General features: G+C 34.7%; 1 protein-coding gene across 1 annotated transcript in view; it reads left to right on the top strand.

The window, feature by feature from the left end:
- The window catches only part of Lrch (Leucine-rich-repeats and calponin homology domain protein), a 370,595-nt gene that overhangs the window by 333,700 nt on the left and 17,828 nt on the right, over positions 1–19,067 (top strand). The window lies entirely within an intron of this gene.

Genomic DNA, 19,067 nt, shown 5'->3' with positions numbered 1-19,067 from the left:
ACTTAAGATGTAGACAGGCTGTCAATAAAAAATAAGCAGACCAATTACATAATGGTGAGAAATAAAACTCAGAAGTAAAAATTTTCATGCATTACTCCGGAAAAAAATATTATTAATAAAATCACTAAATGTTTATAATGCATGGGGCATGTCAGAAAGTAGAAAGAGAAATTGCATTGCAGAGAGTTTGGTCATTGCAAAGAAGAAAATAGAAAATATTTACTTGTTGATTCTATACAAGTACTTACCTTGATTATTTTTCTCCATAATCACGATGAAGCTCCAAACATTTTTCGTAGAGTGGTACAAGCTTTTGTAAGCCCTCTGTGTAGAAATCTGCCCTCTGAGACTTCAGCCAGTCAAGAACTGGTATCTTGAAAACTTCACTGACGTTGAAACGTTGTGAAGCCAGCCATCAAGTAAAGAAAGAAAAAAAAAAAATACTAGCGACAAAACCGAAACTCTGTGGAAGGTGATTAGGAAAGTTCCCATCGGAATTTTTGAATTCTCTCAACACCATGGGCAGGCGTTGTCATGAATCATCTTAGTTCCTCTTCGCCGGCTTTGAATGGCACATCGCAGATAAGAAAGTGATATCAGGTGCACTTTGCCCTCTTAGGTTGATAAATAGGATCACAGATTTCACCTCATTTGGTGGGATTTTCTGTGACTAGTCATTTCAACGTACTGCTACTCGCAGGTCCACAACTTCACACTGATAATTATATTTCTGTTGCAGGCACAAAACAGTAGAACATGCTCCCTGCACTCATAGCATCATCAGTATTCCCAACTTTTTTGACATGCGCCTAGTATGTTACTTAAAACATTTTAAGAGTATAAGAATATTTATATCAAGTTAATATGCATGATTTGTATTAGTCTAAATTTTGGTTGCAATTGACCTGAAAAGTGCGCGTCAGTTTTGCAATGTTACCATGGCAAAAAGCAAAATTTGACGACGTCTCTTTCTATCCTATACAAATGGAATTACTATTTTAAAACTCAGAAATAAAACGTGTTTATTCCTAATGGTGCCATAGAATACATATCGTTTTGATATATTTTTTAAAAATTTATTATGGATGGTTTATTTTAAAGTTAAATATCAAAGGAAATATCTCAGGATACCTCCGAGTGCCATTTTATTCAAGTACACATGGACAGTTATTTAATCTGTAAAACATGAATTAGAACGAACATTCGTTGAAATCATACTTACATACATACATATATGTACATACACACACACACACACAGAGAGAGAGAGAGAGAGAGAATAGTAGTAACTCTTCAGAATACAGTTTTGATAGATGCATCTCTAATAATCACTTCAGGTCATGCTAGCTATTATAGTCAACCTTGATTGTCACGGTAGCACTTCAAGCTCTTTATTCCGAAGGACATGGTGGCTCAGTGGTATAGCGTTCACCTCTGATGCGTGGGGTCTGGGTTGATCCCGGACCATGTGAGTTTGTGGTAGACAATATCGTGTCCGTGGGTTTTCTTGTGGTTTTTCCACATTCTGATACATGAATTATTTCATAACCATTCTTCATTAATCATCCGTCTCCTTAACACATAGGCATAAATGTGGGACGTTAAAAAATATTGTGCAATGAACTTGACAATTAAACGTGCCATAAAAAAAAAAAAAAAAATCCCCCCTACTATGTGTTTGTATCAAATATTCGCAACAGTCTTGTAGGTAGAGAAAAGAAAGATCCAGCAAGACCCCAAATTGCAGCTAGAACCGGCAGGATAGCGTTCGTAAGGTTGTTTTTTGTACTGTTTAGTCAGGCATTACTTTGACTTTTGTTTTAACTACGTTCCTGAGTGTGTTACGGCAGCCACGATTGACGGTTGCTGACTAATATTTAGTTGTTAGGGGGCGGGGGTCTTTTGCTCATGGGCTTTCTTTATCTGTTAAAGCATTCATTTTCCTTCTCAAAGCCCTGTCCACTTTCGTAGAACTATATTATAGCTTTGAGTTGGAGCACTTCTTGTAATCCAGCAACACGCCTAGTTCCCTCGTAATACATTGGTTATCATTTCATTGATAATATTTATACTTACATAAAGTTTTCCTTCCGCATTACTGCTGTCCTTAATCATTCTTTGTATAGGTACAGAATTAGAACGTCGTATTTTTCTTTCATGTACTAAACACAGTTCCTCTGTTGATGATACAGATTGCGCTGACATCGTTGAACTTGACCATCCCATCATAATATCTATAACACAAATGAATGAGACACACATGCAGGTAGAATCACATTCATTACCCTCTTTGTGTGTGTATGCATATTGTATTTATAGTTCTGATTTTGCTATTACCAACACAACCACCAGTCAACTTGTAATGAATAATCTATAGATATTTCATATTCAAAATATAGAATTGAGAGAAACTAGTTTTTAAAATACCATTCCATTTTTTTTTTTTTTTTTTTTTTTTTTTTTTTAATTTCATACCTAAATGATAGAGAAACTAAAAATACGAGTTTTCTTATGTGTATAAACTAAAACTTAGTGTTTTTTGATCACGTAAAGTGAGATATACTCTTTTCATTATTATTACGGAAGTAATTTTCCAAAAGGTATTACTGACATTTTCTAAATTTTATATATGTAACATCACTGCATTGATATGATGAGTATTAATATTAAAAGAAAACCAAAGATTTAACGAGGTCATTGTTTCTAATTGGATTCTTGGTTTTGCATAGTTGAAGGTGTATCAAATTAATTAAAGCAGAACATTCAAAATGTAGTTCTAGGACGAAAGGAGATAGCTTGTATTATATAATGTTACCTGTCGATTGACAGTTGATTGAAATAAGTCAGACAAGCTTTAACATTATAAGTTACAGTACGCAAAGATTATGTATTAAATGTATAAATTCAACAATGCTGTATTCTGTTGGGAGTTCTAATAGCATTTAAGTAGCTGTAATAATATTGGCGATTTTTATACACTATCGCCTTCTTCATAGCATTTAGAAAGGATGAGAAGAATTGGTGGTGTTTTATAGAAGGGTCGTAGTAAATAAAGTTAGTTCTCTTTTCTAGAGAAGACATAATTTATTCTTAATTCTTGAAAATTCTTGATTCTTAGAGTACAAAAGGAATAAAACAACGAATATAACATATTGAGCAACAAGACTCAGAAATTTTGAATTAAAGGTAAATTATCTCTTCATTAGGTATTTATTTACAAATATATGTGACACTACAGAAAGAAGACACACGACAATAGATATAAACTGCGAGTTAATAATATAATATAATACAGGGTGTAAGTTAATTAATGTAACAGACATCAGGAGGTGATTCCTGACACCGAGATAAGCAAACAATGGTCCTATGAACATACAGCATATTGCATATTGGCAGAGTTCATGGGAACAATAAGTTCGAAGGATAGATATCGAAAATTAATAAGCTTAGAGATGGCGGTCTAGAAAGTCTAGAAATGATGTTGGTTTTCAGTACGTAGCTGCTTCCTTCACACACACAGGTGGCGCTTGTGTTCAAGACGCTACAGTACAGGAGTGCAATCATTGTGTTCAAAATGCATGTGATTTTGTGGCATGCTTTGTGTGAAAATTCTTCGTACGCATACCATCTGCAGAGGGTACAAGGACTAACGTGAAGGAAGGATTTCCAACGTCGTGAAGGATTCTGCCAGTGGTTAATTAAGCAGACCACTACTATCACGCTATTTCGGACATCAGTATTGTTCAATAATGAGGTCACGTTTGGAAGGGGTGGTATCATCAACATAGATAACACACACACGTGGGTAGATCCACATCCCATAGTACGAGCCAGGTACGTAATTAACGGTTGTCACCAATCATCAATACCAATTTGGACTCAGTGTAGGCTGTAGTATTATCCATGATAACTGATCGGCCCATACATGCTACCCCGAAGACTGAATGGCACACAGGATTGACCTTCTGCAGGTTACATTGGAAATTATTGGAAAATGTTTCCGTAGAGATTCACCGCAACACGTACTGTATAATGGGGCTTCGCGCACTTCAATATGAATTCCGCCTATGGTTGAACAACATCTTTCCAAGACGTTGGATCGGGCGTGGCGGTCCAGTTCATTGGATTAAACCAGAATCCACTGGATTTTTATCTGTAGGGTCACTTGAGAAGTGTGGTGTATGCTACTCCTCTCAATAATTTCAATGACTTGGAACATTGTGTCCATAATGCTTGTGTAACTGTTTGCTGTGATCCAGGTATCTTTAAACGGATTCCCCAATCCATGATCCGGCATTGTCAAGTCCATGGCTGGCACTTTTAATATCTGTGATGTGCTCGACGAACGTACGTTTGAGTGTCTCTGCACGTCGATATCTACTGCTTTGAACTTACTGTTTTCACGCTTTCGGCCCTCTTTGCCAATATGATATATGTTCATAAGATTTCTTTTTTGCTTATTTCGGTGTCAGGAGTCACCTCCCGACGTTTGTTTCATTAATTAAGTTTGGCACCAAGAGATGAAAGAAACTTCATATGCACCTATGGGGAAAAAAAATAATTTTACAGCTAGGGCTGCCCAAAGACGTGGAAAAGGTGCATTGCAACACACGTTAATTCGAATACGAGAAACTGTTGAGTGGCGGTCCATATCAGCTTAAGGAAGTCACACATATGGTATTCAAAAATGCTTATTCCAGAAATGTGTAATGTGTGTGCAGAGGATTTCCTTCAAGTCATAATTTCCAGATATGATCTGACTAAATAATAGGTCTGAAACAAGCAGAACGTAAACTTCGACAACAGGAATAGGAAGAAGTCCTCGGTTCCTCGTGTTCGGAAAAATGTGTACCGCGATGTATTGTTCCACGGTATATTTCACTTTTTTTTATACGTATAAGCGTGAAGTAATACATCGCAGCACGCGTTATTCCGAATACGAAGAAGTGTGGAACTGATGGTCCTTAACAGTTCCGACTTCCCACCAACACATTACGAATTCACCCTTGTCAAGGTTCACCTTCTGCCTACTTCGTATCCACTTCTAAATAGGAGCATGTCTGATAATTTTGCACTGTAGGGGATTCATTACACACATTGCATATTGGTGAAATATGTTGGTGAAATATGTTTGGCTTTTTTTCACGCTGATATGGACCACATTCCAGTGTTTTCCGTTGCAATATGTTTTTTCTTTTTTTTCTTGGTGCTCCTGGCTAATCGGTTATCGTACGTGCCTTTGATGTTGGAGACCCGGGTTCGATTCCTAATGAGAGCTCTTGTGGTTCGGATTCCACATTAGGTCCACGTCTCATATAGCTTCGCTGCTGAAAGGGACGCTAAACAAAATCAAATCAAATCTCTGTTGGTGTGAGGAATCATCTCCCAAATGTTGTCGGTGTTGCTTTCACCCTGTATATGTATAAACAACTAAAGGAATATGTTGTTTATTTATTTATGTTATATATATACATTTATATAGCACATAATATATATGTAATATAGCTATATATTACATATTGTATATAGAACATAAATAAATAAACAGCTTGTTCCAGCAGAATAGAATTTATCAGTTATTGACAAGAACGACATACTTTCCAGTACCACATTTTTTTTTTTTTTTTAATTACACATAAAAGTTAACTCTCAAGCATGTCATGTATCGAGTCATATGTGTCTCATCTTTCATCAATATTATAGTTAAACTAAAAGATAACTCCGGGCTATGTATTATTAACCATACTGTGTACTGTCGTCTTGCTGGTATCGTAATGGAAAACTTGATGAGAGCGTACTTTAATATTTTTTAATCTTAATAGGTGGCATGGCTGTCGTCAGCATCAGGTTTTAAGTTTACGAAAATATTCTGTCTCTGTCTCGTAAACTACGCAGAAAGATTTAACACTGAGCCATATATATATTTTTTTTTTTTTTCAGCTTAATACGTTCTATCTATTGGTATCTTTGTAATACTAATAATATTGTTGGATTTAGTTTGTAATACCACCGATTTCTAAACCTTCTTTCTAAATGCTCTGACAAAGTATTAAACTCGCTGAAAACACAACATAAATGAATTCATACATTTGAGCTTTAACAGTATTAAAATGAACTGCAAGTAATGATTGTAATATATAAAAATGTAAAATGGTATTAAGTAGTGATGCAAATGTAATTTATAAAACGCAGTAAGTTTGCTTAGAGATGTGACCAATCCAGTTATTACCTACTGGCTTCACTATTGCAGCCTGTTAAGTAGAGCAGCATCGTGGAGTTAAATGCAACTTTCACATTATATAGTAGTTAATATTTTTTTTCCTTTCAAATAAGAAAACCTTTCGTAGATTAACCTTATAAGGCTGATCGTTACACAGGGTGTTCCATAAGTCTCTATCGAAATTAAACAAGATTCGGTGTCGGATGTTGAGATTTATGAAACATGTTTATAAGATTTCTGATGATGTCGTACTTCATAATGATCAACTACACTGTTAACTACGGCAAAATACTTATAATGGTTCAGTTTGTCACCATATTTATCATCGTTAGCTTGCGATGTTCCAGATTCCCTGGGCTTCACCTATTGTTTTAGTACATCCCGTACAGCACTATTACACAATGAAGGATCCGGAAGGCTGGGTTAGCAAGTCAGTATTACCTCTGCTTCCAGTAGTTCTCAGCTTCGCTGTCAAGAAATTACCATATCTCTGTAGTATTGTGAAAAGCACCATTTTGTTGCCAGGATATTAAAGATGGCTTTCCAACTTTGGCAATAGCTTAACGTGACGTAGCAAGATACTTCCAATTACAATGTCTTGAAAAAAATTACCTGTGTTATGCTTGTTAGTTTAGCTGTTCAGTTTAAATTAAGTTTCGTATCGCTTGAAATGCCATGAATTCTCATTCAGCTTCATTGTGAATTAAAAATACTGTATTTCAGCAAATTATATTAACCGATTTGCAACATATAAGAACAATAATGTAATTTCAAATTTTTGAAAGTGCAGTAGACACTGATAATAAGAAAATCGGCTTCCGCAGATGTCTTCCTCAAGGATTAGGACTTTGTACCATCCCTTAGGCCACCGTGCCCATATTATTCTTTGTAAATGATCGAAATCGTGATCATTAAAATTGTAAATTTGTTTGTCGGGTGAGAATAGGAGTCTCAAAAACAAAAATATGTATAACATTAGTTCACTGTTTTTGTTCACAAAGAAATACACAGTCCTCTATTGTTACTTATGATTTATTGTTAACATGGACCCACATGTAACACTGACTGACTTCAAGCGAAGGGAGCAAAGCTATGTGATTAAACATAAAAATAATTACTGCACTTATTAAAACATATCTGACCTTTATCTTCGATAAGTTGATCTATGGAACATCCCGAATTTTATAGCATGTTTTTGTACTTTCCAACTAGTACAAAAAAAGAAAGAAAAAAAAGTATTATTAAAATAAATCTGAAAGTAATCTAAAATATATAATATTCAAGAAGTTATTACACTGTTGAACAGTATGCCAGCGAACCATATCATGCTTTGATGATAGTATTATATTTTTCATGTCGTCACAACTTACGGACATACTGTTTAACAATGAGCAATTTCTTAAAGATGCTGTTTGCTTTAGATTATAGTACTGAAAAACTTATGTTGTAAATATTATTTAATATTTTGTTCTTTGCAGTATATTGAAAATAGAAAAAAAAAAAAGTGAAAATGTTCAGTGTAATGTTTAACGAACAGCCGTGAATAATATTGATCGAAGAGTCATTTTCTTTAATATTATTAGTATTGTTTAGCTGCTTGTACAATATAATTATGATTCAAATGCATGGTAAAATATTTTAAACATATTTTCTAGTGAGGCATCGCAATTAAAACTTTAGAATCAGTATAGTTCATAATGCAACTCAATACTAATCTTATGAATTTTCATAGATTATTCACTTTTAAATTTTTCGCTGTCAATAAATCTCATATGGATTACATCTCGATACAGTTAAGAACAAAGCAGTTGAAATCATTTTGAGTTGTTAAAATATCATTCTTCTCTAGCAAGTACTTTTCTGTTAAATTAAATTAGAAAAATCTCACCTAATTGCTTGCAGTCATCGAAACAGCAGAACACTGTCCAATATTTTGTATACGTACACAAGTACCCTTCTACAAGGAACATAAAGGCTTATTACATGTTATGCAACAGGTTTTTTACATGCTTCTTCTGTCAATATCAGTGGAACCCTTGAAATTTTCTATTGTAATTTCGTCGGTTTGATGTGCAAAATTTTTGTGGGGGCAAAACACGATTATACTATTGTTCCATAAAATTCAAATTTATCTGAGTGTATACCACGACAGTGAAAAAATTCCCGGAATTTTGTTGCAGCTCTTCATTGCCACAATATAAGTTCACATTTACTTATCGCCTTCAAAGTTGGCTTCTTCAGAACACACACACTTGCTAAACTGCTCCTGCCATTGCCGGAAACATACAAAAGTCCTCTTTTGGTGTATTCCGCAGTTCATCCGTCACATTGGTTTTGATCGTCTTTTACGATGGTGAAACGGGCACCTTTGAGACCAATTTTTCCTTAAAAGTATTGTCACCTAAACTGCGTTAAGGCTATCAAAGTCTCTGAAGCAGAATTCTCCAATTTGTACATGAACTTGACGTTTGCGCGTTGCTTGAAATGCGACGTTACATCAACTGATCATCACGCACTCGTCCAGCTACACTACTCGTACACTGCATGTTATGACTTGTTATGACGTGTTCATACTTGTCAAATTCATAATTATACAACCTAAGGACTGTGCTGTACAAGAGTCATTGTGATTGCATCAGAGATGCCAAAACTACAACATTCCTTGAACTTTTCGACTGCTCTGGTATTTATTTTTATTTACATGTGAATAAAATTTACATCAAGATTATCGCCAAGGAGAATTTTCTCTTTATCTGGAATAGAATATAAATTAGTTTATTTAGAACAGGTAACTCTGGTGTAAGGGCACTTAACATAAATTTCAGTTTAATGGACAATAATATAATTATGTTTTGCTCCCACAAAACTGTCGTATATCAACCCTTTATGTTCCGTGTGAAAGAATACTCGTGTATATATCCGAAATATTGGACAGTCTGTTTCGAGTAATACAATTAGGTGCTTTTTTTGACATACGTACTACATAGTCAATCGTTTCTGTTAGTTGAAATTGTCTGTCAGTTGTATATCGTGAAAATTTTACGTTTCTGATTTTGTTTTGTAATACAGTAGACTCCCGAGCATCCGGCCTAATGTGACGGAAGGGCAGGCCGGATAACAAAAAAGCCGGATAGGCCGGAGTTCACTGTAGTACACTTAAAAAACATGAAGCATACACAAGAACAATTTACGAATATAACGTACTGTACAGTTATAATCAGGAACAGCGGCAAGAGTACAGTACTGTATTGAGGTCCGTTACACACTGACGAAACAATGAACAAGGAACAGAACGCTGCTATTTGCTGTTTTCCTGCCACAACTTATATTTTGCACGCGACACGTAGGAGGATCGTAGCAGGCGCCCGCTTCCAATGCCTTGGCAATGTTGCCAGTGCAACGTCTTGCCTTCCTCATTTAATTGCGATAAAAGAAAACTAGACCGGATAGTATGGAGGCTTGATAGTCGCATACTCGAGAGTCTACTGTATATGAAATATATTTATATGTTCTAATTATACAAGAAGGTCACATTATTATTATTTATTTAATAATTATTTACTTCCATGCTGTGTGTAGCGTATACTTATTTACTTCCACGCGTTGTATAGCGTATACTTTTCCTTGTATATCTGTTTTTGAAGAACATTTTTCTCTCACACGGATAGTTGGCGTAAATCGCAGAATTTAAATGCTAATGATTAAGAACTGGCTTAAGACAAAGATGTTATAGTAAGATTTTCTGAATAGAATTAACATATTTCTTCCATTCCATTAAACTTCCATTTTCTAAAAGACATTATTTTATTGTAATATGAAACGAAGGGTATAGTTCGTAGAATACAGAAAGATGTTTTGGGTGATGTCATACAATGCCAATAACTCTTTAAGTTTCATTGATTTAGAGAAGAAATTGTTGACTTTCGTAATTGACGATATTAAATTAGTATTAAATGAAAAATATTGGCTTTTAACAACTGCTAGAATTTAACGTTAGTTTGAGAAAATAAAGGTGACTAATACTGTGCCTTTTATAAAGAAAACAATGCTTGTCATAAGGTGAAAAGAGAGGTATGTATGTATGTGTGTGTGATTATGCTTCGAGCATGCATGAAAGCTCATATTCTTGGATATTCTGGTGATAAAAATAGGAAACTGAATGACGTACGTGTATGACAATATTATATTGTTGGTAGTTTTGAATGAAGATGTGATACTTCAAGCGTATAATAAAAGTTTGGTAGATGCAAAGATCATTAGGGCACACTTCCTTAAACTGTTTATGTAGTGAGCTAGAAAAACTTATATGACTTTTTTAAAAACAAAATTTGTGTCAGGATTAGATTTATATGTGCTTTAATCATATCAAAATATGTCTGTTTCAGGTTATTGAGAGTGAAATTATTATTTCAGTTGCGTTTATTAAAATTAGACGGTAATAATTATTGTATTATATAAATGTAATGCTTTATTTGATCGTAAGACCAAAAGGAAGAAAAAAAAAGTTACAAATGAAGTAAGATACTATTTAGTTCAATCCTATTACAATGAAACTCTTTAAGTTTTACAACTTCTAAGACATTCCGAATTTAAGAAACCCCGTCACTGCAAAATTAAAATACAGCTAATTTTACAGCAATTATATGGTATCTTCAAGTAGATAAAACAAAATCGAAATGTAGAACAAGAGCTCGCTACACAATATTATTTTACATGAGATACCATTATCACGACTCACTTATCAACTTTCGATTTCCAGCCATTTAGTAGAAAATTGGCATTTATTTTCGCGTTTTTAAATAGCTGCAAACGGAAAGCTACTAGGTGACTCGTGATAACGGTACCTCATGCAAAATAATATTTGTCTAGGGCGCTCTTGTTCCCACATTTCGATTATTTTTTATTTATTTGAAGATACCACATAATTACTGTAAAATTAGCGGTATTTTAATTTCGCGGTGATTAGACCTCTTAAAAGTCTGTATTTGCTTCAAAGCATTTACTTGATTCATTGTTTAGGTTTCATTTTTCTAAAACCTCACAGTGTCTTTTCTTTGTGAATATTAAAATGTATTACATCTTAATAGTTCAAGTCTTAGTCCATTCAACTCAGTATTTTTTAAAGCGTAAAATTCCTTTTCCTTTTACTTATTACTGTATTTATGTACCACAAGTGTAGTAGGTTTACTTGATGTTACCGTGAGTTAATGGCAGCAGTCGTGACATTAGTCTTCTCAATATTATATTTACTTACTACTATGCATTAAGTTAATGATCCAACTAAATATTCTTTCTTGTACTTTTTTTTTATTACACCTTTCTAGAATGCAGTAGCTGTAATAAATTATGTATATATATATTTGTGAAAAACATTTTAATTGTCCAAAGATTGAGGTATTTAAATGTTTTATACACTTTTGTGTTTTCGGGTTTGCTATTTTTTATTCTTTTGAGTGTGATATACTGTACGAATTTATGTCATGTAATTATTTCATTTGTTATGTTGATCATAAGATCCAGCAAATATAAAACTGAAATGTATAATTGCGATTTTCTAATTTATTTTTGCAAATGGAAAAAAAAAAAAAAGTGAAGATTACTTTATCAAACATGTATGAGAGAAACAACATGCGAGGACTGATCAATAAAGAAATATCATAAATGTATGAAACATAATTACCAGTACTAATCCTCCAAATGTTGATAGTCTTTTTCAAAATAGTCCCCATTACATGCAATGCACTTGTCCCAACGTTTTTGCCAGGCATCAAAGACATGCTGGAAGCCATTTTTGGACAGATCCTTCAAAATCGCCTCAGCAGCTTTCACTATTGTCCCTGAAGATTCGTCCCCGGAGGTGTTTCTTCAAAATTGGGAAAAGAAAGAAATCACAAGTGGCTAAATCAGCACTATATGGAGGATAAGGTATACACGGAACGTTGATCTTCGCAGGATAGTCAATAATAACATTGGCAATATGGGGCGTGGCGTTATCATGGTGTAGCATCCATCCTGTTTGTTTTGCGAATTTGTCGTTTCCGATGAGTGTGATCTTGGAGAGTTTGCAATACCCCCTTGTAATACACTTCCGTGACAGTTGTATGTGATGGGACGACATGTTGGCTCACCATTCCTCGAATATCGAAAAATTAGATGACCATAACTTTGTTAGCAGAAGAAACCACTCTCGCTGTCTTGGGTGTTGGTGATGGAGACTTCCATATAGAACTCTGCTGCTTGGATTTAGAGTCATAATGATGAAGCCAACTTTCATCGGCAGTGATGAGTTTCGACAGAAACATCGGATCGTTTTGCAGTTTTGATTTCTACTCCGAACAAAGCTCCACACACACACAGCCTTTGATCGGAAATGAGCAATAGTGGAACCCACCGCGCACTTGCACGTGACATATGCAGTTTGTCTGTGAGCAGCGTTTGAACGGAACCAAATGAAATGTCCGTTCTTTGCGCTAGTTCACTTACCATGATTCGACTATCTTTTCTCATTATCATAGCAGCGGTGTTGATGTTCATTTCCGTCAGAGCATTTACTGGAGTGCTGGGTTCACCTTGCTTTTGAAGTTGATTGTCTTCCATCTTTAAACATTTTGAACCATCTTCGCGCTGTGCTATAGGAAAGAACAGACTTTCCCATACGCATCCTGTAACATTACATATGCTTCAGCTGCTGTTTTCTTCAAGCGAAAACAGGATTTCAATGCACTGTACTGTCCTTCGCGTGTCACTTCCATGTTACCTTATGCGAAACTGAAACTACGTGTGCTTGAACGGCTGCCAAAGTCACATTCCTGGCTACATGGCCTTCAAACTTGCTCGATCTATTCTTCACTTCTCCCACTACACAGACATGTTTAATTTTCTGTGCCTTGCTGTTGTATTCATCTCATAAACACTGATGATCAGTCTTTAATAATCAGCCTACTTAGAATTCTTCTACCTTCTTATATTGTTCACATTAAAAACTTTCTTTGTAAATAATTTGATATCTTCAGACAAAATAATGAAGGTCAAATCTACCTAACACTTCCTCGTGACCCCGTAGTTTATATATATATATATATATATATATATATATATATATATATACTGGATATCATTAGTATTCCATTGTTCGTATGGTTATGGTTTAAATATTAATATTGGGTTGTTTTGATTGAACTGCCCTTTATTTTGATTGAATCTGCTTTATTGAGCTGGGCATAAACAAAAATATTGTGCGGTCATTTCGGTTTTTTTTTTTTTTTTTTTTTTTTTGGTTTGGGGGGGATCGACTAACACACCGGAAGTGATCATGAGAGAGTAGTTTGTGGAGTGAGGTAAAGCGAATTTGGGAAAACGGATTTCATGGGGGAAGAGGTGAGAGTAAATTATTTTCATAAAATCAGTGGAATCGACCGTTTTTAAATGGAGGAAAGCGATTAAGCGGCACTTAAACTTTGAGAAAACTCATTTAGGACCGACTTAATGGACATGATTTCTAGAGATAAAAAAAGAAAAAAAAACGCCGCTTTTAAAATTGAAATTTTTTCTCCATAAAAGCTGGATATTTTGAAAAAATAATGTAAATTTTCGTCTTTTTTTATGATTGTGTTATTCAAGTACCAACTTTGCTTTCGTGTAGTGACTCCTACTATTAAAAAAGTGCCTTTACAACATTCATTACTTATGAGTCCCATGCTCAGTCTGATTCTGCCTGTCTTTATTGGTTTTCGAACTGCATTTCATTAATGTCCAGCAAGTGTCAATATGCAACTCAGCATATCACAATGTCTTGTTGGTTGCCTAGCATCCTTACTGTTGTGTGTTGTACGGGTTGCCTAAATTCAAATTGGAAGGCAATCCAAAAAGTAGTACATATAAACCAAGAAACAAGTACAAATTAACATTTGTTTAGGTATAGTATTTCGCTTATATCTCGTTCTCTGTTTGCGAAACACTTTATTGTGAAATTCAAATATTGCATCAGAACCTAATATAAGTTCAGTTTACAAAATTCAAGTTATGAACAGGCATTTTGGATATGATGATAGTTTAACGATAGTAAAATTTACTGAATTTATTCCTCCTTTAGTGCTGTATCGTGTAGTATCATGTAATAGATTTCAAAAAGGAAACTTAGGTATAACATTTTTAACTTACGGCCTCAGTAAATGTTATGTACGAGAGATATATAAAACTTGCCTTCAGTTCCAAAAACGTTACTGACTAAAATTTTAGTTTATGCATTATTTCTAAATCATAATTTACTCCTAAGTCCTAACTATTGCTAACATTAATTTTCACTAAACGTTTGTGCCGTTAAAAAAATTACTCTACTAGCTTTACGAACAGTTCGTTCGAACTAGAAAACACCGATTTGCCATTTTTTTTCTACCGATCTACCGAGTGATCGATAATATCTTTGATTATTGATTTTCTTCTTCTTTTAAGATTGCAATAATTACGTGTATTTTCGTGTTACAGTGGGAGAAAAAGGTGAAACGTACTGTTACTTTTTCATTAAAGTTGAAATATTAAAAAAAAAAAAAAAAAAGGCAAGCCGTGGAAAGTACTTAGCCCCCTCCCCAAAAAAGCCATATATTTTACAAGCCCTCGTATGTCTAATTATCCCTAGTTTTTTGAGTACGGGAAAACGATTATCTAGGTTTCAGCTTAAAAAAATAAATTTTGGATGAGTTTGTGGATATACATAAAGTTTCATGTGAATGTTTCATAGTCTCGCTCAGCTCAACTTGTTATCTCAAACCGATTATTTATTATTCATATTTCAAGTAGGAGAGAGGCCCTGTGGCTCAATGGTAGAGCACTTACCTCTGGTACGTCGGGTCTCCGGTTCGATCCCCGACCAAGTAAGTTTATGGTGGACAACATCTTGTCCATGGATTTTCTCTAGGTACTCCTGTTTTCTCCCAAATTATTTTTCCACCATCATTCACTTGCCTTAATCATCTGCCTACCGTAGCCGAAAAGGCATAATTGTGGGACGTTAAGGGTCTTCACTACAGCAAAATTAAACTGCCGCTAATTTTAGAGTTTTTCTGTAATATTTTCAAAATAAATAAAAATATTCAAAAAGCAGAAACGTAGTGAACTAGACAATACAATTTTGCATGTGATACCGTTATCACAACTCATCTATCTGCTTTCAATTTGCAACTGTAGATAGATTTAGCGTTTTTTGCGGATTCTATAAATAGCGGCATACCAAAAGCAGATAGGTGAATTGTGGTAAAGGTATCACATGCAAAATCGTATTGTCTAGTTCACTACCTTTCTGCTTTTCGAATGTTTTTATTTGTTTTCAATATATTACAAAAAAACTAAAATTAGCGGTAGTTTAATTTTGCTGTAGTGAAGACCCTTAAACTGAAAGATTTCTTTCTTTTTTTTTTTTTTTTTCATGTAGGAGAAAAGGAGAGATTTATTTTATTTTCCCTTTGGATTCCTGTGATTAACAGTTACATACAGATACTACCATAATTTTATTCATCTCGTACTATTTTTCTGTAACTTATTCTAACGGTAGTAGTATCAATACATTATACTTAATACACATTACGATTATTTTTAAAAAAAAATACATATATAAATGTTTTCGCTATCGCTCAAAGCATTTTATCAGTGTTGTGATTATGTTTTACTATTTTCTGGAAGTAACTTCTTTTCTGCTTTCGGTTCGGGACTCTTGTTCGTACTAGTTAAATATTAATTGGTTATACCAGAAGAAAATAGAGAAAACACCATGTGACACTCTAAAAAATATACATTATAAGAGTCCTTTCGGCAAAGCATTTAATCAGATAGGGTGAGGAGAAAGTACGAAGAAACGGAAGAAGAAGCAGAAATGTAGCTTTGAAGAATACAGGTTGTAGGTTATCCACTTTTCATTACTCGCGATCAACCACTTCAAAAATGGCTTGAGTTCGTTACGTTTCAGTAGAGATTCACATAGAATTTCGGTCCTGTAAATGTGGTGAAGTCAGATGATATGACATCTAAGCCTCAAGCTTCTTGTTGTGGCCAGCTTTCTTCAAATGGTTTGTTTGAACCACCGTTTGATCATGGATGTTTAGGTCATTGGCGATGTCATGACTGCCAGTCTTGCCGGATTTTTGCTAAAATTCCATCCACTGTTGCTGTACTTGATCGCCCAGTTCGAGGAGCATCTTGGACATGGAAATTCCCAGAACGAAGGCGACTGATACATATCTTGTCCATAAATAGCGCAGATTTCTTCACGAGCCTGCGCAGCATTTGCGTCTTTATCTAAATAATTTTAAAATATAACGCAGTTTTACAGAAAGTTCACTTATCTTCACGGGACAGTAACTTAGTCTGATTATAAGAATTCTAACAATTTAGCCATCTATTAGCTTTAACTATCAGCTGTCAAATGACGTTGTACTCAACCCACTGCGACTCTCGCCCTGGGATTTGACACATTAACGCCATCTCATGCGCAAAAGGCTCACTACTTGTTACACTACGTGATTTATCTGAGACTAATGACTCTAACAAGGTCCAACGAAATTTTTAAGAGAGATGTAACGATAATGTTGTCATCAATATCGTACGAATATAGTGATGTGCAAAATTTGTATATTGCATTTATGATTTTTCTTTTTAACGTAAGGACAGTTCTAAATATTCTAAGATGTTAAACAGTAATATAATATGATGTTAACATTCCGTTTTGATTATTAGATCATGATAAAAAAATGTGATATAGATATGGTATAATTAAGTACATGGATTTCCAGAATCTGGATTGCGTTATTTATTTGTTAATATCGATATGTTTGCGCTAAAAAGCTGTAGATGTTTGAATTCACTTGGCTAAGAGATCGAAAAACCAATGTTGCCAGTTCAGCAGGCTATTCGAACGGAACATAAGGGTACACAAAAATCACATGGTGAACGTGCACATTGTTGTGTGAGGGGGGACCTAGGACTCCTTAAATTCATTTCCCAACACTGCTGTATTGTTGATATGGTAATAGTAATCTTTATTATGAACCAATTTCTTATAACATCCATTTTATTTTGTGCAAGGACTTAAAGAAATGCATTTAGTTTTCACTTCTGCATTTTCTTTCATTTTACATTACAATGGACTCTTTTATTCACGTTTAAACCTCATCCGTGGAACCGGAGCGATAACATACTCCCATAGACTGCTTGTACGCCATGATAATGCTTCAACCAATAAGAGTGCATATGCAGACAAAATGAATAAAAATTTATATGAAATGACGGCTTCGAGATTACTTTTAAAGCCTGGGTTCTAGACTCGTAGGCGGTGCTTCGTCAGAAGAACGACACGTCATTGCAGAAGATGACCACGAAACAGACAGACCTGCATAAACTTTAATCAGTTATTTAGTAGTGAATATTTTTTCCGTTCGTTTATGTTTTAACCGTTATATAACATTAACGTTATGTAAGTATTATATATATATATATATATATATATATATATAAATTGAATGGCATGTGCAATTTCTTCAGCAATTTCCTCTGTGCTCGTTATATGCATAACCCGCTCATATTACGTTTTATATTATGTTCATTTACAGTAAACTAATTTTGCTGAAGTTAATGCTTTTAATATAACTCTTTAATATTGTGGTTTATTGCGCTGTCCTGTCGCGACAAAACGCTGTAAGTTTGGCGGAGCAGTTTTGAGAAAAAGAGCCGTAAAGTCGCTACAGACCGGCTAATTTCCTACTTAAATCGAAATTCTCTTTGGTATATTTGCAAAAGTATTTGACTCAGCTCAATGCTGGGCCTGGTGAACATAAGTATCGGTGGGGGAAATTCAAAAATGCTTATAGCGAAAAAACAATGTAACTCAAGTTACAGCGTTTTGTCGCGACACGGCAGTGCGGTTGTTTGTGGTGAGATTGAAACAAAACTCCGTTTTGTTTGAACCACATCACAACCGGCATTGTAACAGCGTTTGGTGTGCGGATAGCTTTGTATGCATTCAGAGTGTTATTGGTAAAGCTGTTACAGACGCTGAATGGAACTCGAAGTTCGATTCCCGAGCTTGGTGTTTTCTTTGCCATCTGCAGTAATCATAATATGATGAGGACCCAAGGTAACAGCTTGCTGAACTGACAACGTTAGCTTTTGATTTGACATAGGAGGATTTACTGGTGTCGAGCCGAAACGGCTGGTGCAATTTGAGAAATTCTACCATTTTAAATTGAAAACCACCTATTTCCAACAACTTCCCTCTCTCCATTTTTCGTATTTTCACTCATAACAAAGTTGGCCTATGGTCCCGGACTTTTGATACACTCGGTATATTTCATCTGGTATAATGAATGATAGTGCGAAAAAAGAAAAAGAAAACAAACGGAAATACCTAGATAAACCACGCAAACATTTGGTCCGTCTACCACTAAGTCATCGTGATCGATTAAGTTTTGCATGGACGCTGTAATTATTGTGAATTTCTGTGCCAGAATAATCAGTACAAAATGTTTTCGTAAAGTTGGTGTAAATAATCTTTGCAGATACAACATCTTCTCATTCAGCAACTCAAAGGTTCCATGTGGTTGCGGCTCACATATCACTGTTGCTAATTCATTATCATGAATTACTATATTATACAAAAAATACAATTTTGAGAACAGAATGCTGAAAATATTTTCTGTTTTTCAAATTAGACATTTTCTAATTTGAAAACTTGGGAAAACTGCTTACCCATTTCTGTTTCCACTATTTTAAAGCTCCCGTAGATATATGTCCTACAATCCCACGTTTTCCATTATGACATAAACATTTCTGGACATTTTAATTGACATCAGATAGTAAACCT

This window comes from Thermobia domestica, chromosome 8, assembly GCF_964235325.1.
Source record: "Thermobia domestica chromosome 8, izTheDome1.hap1.1, whole genome shotgun sequence".
In the NCBI taxonomy this organism is placed as follows: domain Eukaryota; kingdom Metazoa; phylum Arthropoda; class Insecta; order Zygentoma; family Lepismatidae; genus Thermobia; species Thermobia domestica.
The sequence above is the reverse complement of the archived record's forward strand: the minus strand, read 5'-3'. Positions and strand labels throughout refer to the sequence as shown.